The sequence below is a fragment of the Molothrus aeneus genome, chromosome 5, assembly GCF_037042795.1.
Source record: "Molothrus aeneus isolate 106 chromosome 5, BPBGC_Maene_1.0, whole genome shotgun sequence".
Taxonomy (NCBI): Eukaryota; Metazoa; Chordata; class Aves; order Passeriformes; family Icteridae; genus Molothrus; species Molothrus aeneus.
In genome coordinates, this window is record NC_089650.1 from 9880309 (window position 1) to 9884580 (window position 4272).

Below are 4272 nucleotides of genomic sequence, written 5' to 3' on the forward strand. Positions count from 1 at the left end.
ATTAGCTCAATTTCAGAGTTCCTACAAATTTACTGTAAAAGATCTGTTTGACAATGAGAGAAGAAGTTGCCAGCCATGCCAATTATAATGATTTTGTGGTGTGGGACTTGAGGCCACTGGGAACTAAAGATCCATGCCAGAAAAAAAAAAAAAAAAGCTTTTCTAGGCTTCTATGTTTCTTTCACAATTGTATTCACATATCCAATTCAAGCTATGGCTCAGTAGTATGTTATCTAAAGAAAGAGATTAGGTTCACATTAGGACTTTTCTGACTACTTGATATTAAGCAGGGATATAGAAGATTTTTTTTTTTTTTTTGCCTAGAAAAGTAACATCTGGAACAAATAGAGTCTTTAACTGATTATCATTAACACAATTGTGTTGTGTTCTCAAAAAGCTATTAAAAAGTGTTAACATGGTTACATCATGAACTTCAGCTGGTTCTTATAACACAAGATCAACTAATGCCAGACATGTACACATATGGATATTTAAAATACTGTATTGTAAGACAAGATTCTGAGAACATTTTCATTAATATTAGGATTACTTACCAGTTCAAGCAGTTGTTTTGAGGACAGATTTCACTACCCATATAACTCCGAACAGTATTTAAGCTCACATGTAAACATGTTAACAGTTCTGGGGGTAGTAAGGAAGCCAGCAACTTCTATGAATGAAGAGAAAATCCTTTTTTCCTTTTTGTCAAACCATTCTGTCCCACCTGTTATTCAAACAACGCCTTTTAAAAAGTTGCACACGTGACAAAAAAATCAAATACAGACTTCATATAGATTTGATTATGTCAGAATGTTAAAAATATCTCCCTGTATAGAGCCCAAGTGGACCATGACAGCTCTTTTCTCACTATGCACAGATTGATGTACCAGTGCAAGACAGGAAGGAAAATAAAAATAAAAAACAGCCATCTGCAACCACAAGGATAATATGGGGGACCTAGTACCTGTCATTAACACCTGCTTTTGGCAGCAGTTTATGCCTTCACACCTTTGGGAGAATAAAAGTGTTGTTTAAGCCATTTGTTTTTAGGAGACAAACCTCCTTGACAGAACTTCCCACCTTTATCATGAGTACACCCTGGTCAGTTTGTCACATATAGCAGTGAGATAGCCAAAGGCCATGTGCTTGCTGAGCTATGAAAGCATTCCATGTGTTTGGAATGAAGGTTGCTCTAGACTCCTCAGCTCACCTGAGAGCCAAGAAAACCCAGTAGCAGTTAGCAAATACAAGGAATTAATGTGCAATTCTTCTGGATCACATTGGATTATTTTGATGTGCAAGGTCATGAAATGGTTGCCTCCAGGAAGACTGAGAAACATAAAAATTCAGGACACTGTTTCCCAGGCAATCTTTAGCCAGTGAGTTTCCTGTGACTACATAAGGACAGTGAAACTGAGAAGGATTTCTGAGTTCCCCAGCTGAGATGTGCATTTTGAGTCTCCAGGCAAGACGTGACCTTGTTGTGAGACCTTCCCTGCTGTGATATCCAAAAAAGGTGGTGACTGGGTTGTCTGCCCAGTGAAGTGTAGGCACAGCCCCCAAACTCAACATTGCTGGTGAGTATGGCACTGAACAAAATACTGGTTTTCCAGTCTTTGGGTGCTACATGCCATGTGCACACACAGAGAAGCAATAATAATTTTACTAAATAGCAATGAGATTTTCATGGCAGGAGGAGTAAACTGTGAAGAAAAAAAGTGAGTTCCATGCTCAAAGACCAAGTAATTATATGCTTGCAATTCAGAAGGATGTTTTGCAAGGCTGGAAAGTGGTCTTGGAGGTGGCAAATATGTGCTCATTCAGGTAGCCTTGAGTTCATACATTTTGTCCTATTACTGAGCTACAGAGTATTTCCAAAAACATGCAATTTCCATTCAGGAAAGAAGCTGAATGCACAGTGGGGGCGGATGAAAAGGTTCAGGTGCAACTGTATCTTATTCCTATCATATCCTGCACTTTATTTTTCAACCATAAAATCCCATGATCTAATTTAGAGTGAAAGGGATGTTACTTTTATGCAGTAACAATTAAGGATTCTTATGATGGAAGAAATACTGGCAAAATAGGCAAATGTTTTTTCAGTAATGAACTGAACAGTAAGTTTACACCTATTGCAATATGGCTAGAATCATATATAGCTATCACAACAAAAAGTAGAAAGAAAAGCCCATAGCATACTCTTTGTTTCCCTGTAAACAATGTTTCTGGAATAAGAGTAGAAGAAAATGATAAAAAATTATCAGTAAATATTAGAATAAAAGAAACAAACTTAATGCACCTATCAGAATACTGTCATCTCCTGTAAAGAGTATCAAAAATATTTCTAGAATTTTAAAAAGCCAACTGATTCCAAACCAATATGTTCCACTCTTGCTAAAGTCCACGGTTCAATTATTAGTACTGAATTTTAGGGCTTCTAATACTAGATAAAAATATTCTAAGCATACATGACACAAAGCTTCAAACAAAACTCAGCATGCCTGTTAAAATTTGCTGGAGTTTTGACGGGTTTATTCTGTACCTGCAGTCTTTATGGCAGCTCACATAAAAATTGCCTTCACCCCTATACTGTTATGAAGAATGAAATACATGTCTCCTTCTACAACCAGCACAAAACCACATCAACACTGAATTCTGCTCTGCCTTTTTAGCTGAAATCTGATCTTGTGTTCACAGCTGATCTGGCTCAGACTTGTGATTCTGAATGACCTCGTCCCATACATCCCCTACAATGACTATAGCCACATAAAAAAGGTCTCTTAAAATAGGAATCATTCACCAAAAGACAGAAAAGTATAAAAAATTCTCAAATAAATATAAGCATTGCGAAATATAGGTGGATATTGTGCTTGCATGTACTCTTTCTTTTATGTCAAAAGGAAAAAAGAATGAAAATAGAAACTTACAAAGAATGAGAAACTTTAAAATCAGATACTAAGCAAAGATTTTTGCTCCACTGATAAAATATGCTACACAGCCTGCTAGGCTTTTCAAATCTCAAAGTTTTTTGAAACATTGATGATGTGTAGTGATCTCAAAACTGCACCAATATTCAGTTCTTTACCATAATGCTAATGCTCTTGCCCATAAAAAGAGCATTAGCAACAAATGTTTCAAAAAGCAACATTTTTTAAGGAAGCAATAATAATCTTTGATGTAGAAAATATCCTATGTAAGGAAAAAAAAAAAAGCAAGAAAAATAAAGATTTAGGAAACTGAAATAGGAGAGCTGTGAAGTAGACATAGGAAAGTCCTGTTTAAACAGATAACACAGAATACAAAGTAAATGTGCTCTCCCTTCTCTTAATCTTTTGTGAGGAAAGCTAAAATTCCAAACAGTGAAAGAAAATAGCTTAAGATTTATTTCTCTTCATCATTTAAACTTCTAGCTCATGATACTCCTCACAGGACTTGCCATTCTTTAACAAAGTTAAAACATGTGTTCTTACTTTCTTCTTTCTTTTATCATATTGGAAAACCCTTATACTCGTGCTTTTTTACTTTGTTGTTGTTTTTTTTAATCTAAAATTCTACATAACACAGAAGGAAGAGAGGCTGAACTATCATAGAAAGCGTGCATAGGATTCAAAATTATCTTGCCAGTCTTAAAAGGTGGTTACCACCTACAAGCACCAAAAGAGGTCCAGTTAGCACTGCAGGTGCTCGTTGCCACTGAAAATCACTCCAGACAGTAACCTTGGCAGAAAGGGTTTTTTTCTGCACAAAGGCAGGTTCAGAGCTTCAAAAAAAGTCATGCTCATGAATCCATTTGTGGAACCTGGACCTTATTCTAGAAACCAGTCATGTGTCCATATTTAGACTAAGGGTTAGTTAATAAATGCTTCCCTTACAACCCTTGCATCCCATTGGTGTCTCCCACTTCTTGGGATGCAGTTCCCTTTCCAGTTACATTTCACTGTTTTTAGAGATGTTACTCCTCTCTTATTTAAGTTTAAATAACAGCCTTGCTTTTTTAAGCAGCATGGTAATGAAGAATAAACGTTTATCATACCTGATTGTACTTGTATTGTACAGCAATCATTCCAGAAAAAGTTTTGTGAAGTAGGTCTTTGACAAGAACACTTGTGAATGCTGCAATAGGAAAAAAAAAAAAGAAAATAAGTAAAAGGAAGCATCTGTTGGGAATTCTTCCAGCTGTGCTTAACACATTTGGAAGATGACAGAGACATAATATGTGCAAGGCTAACACAGTAGCTTGTCACTTCCTATAAACCTACAGAGGTGTTCTTT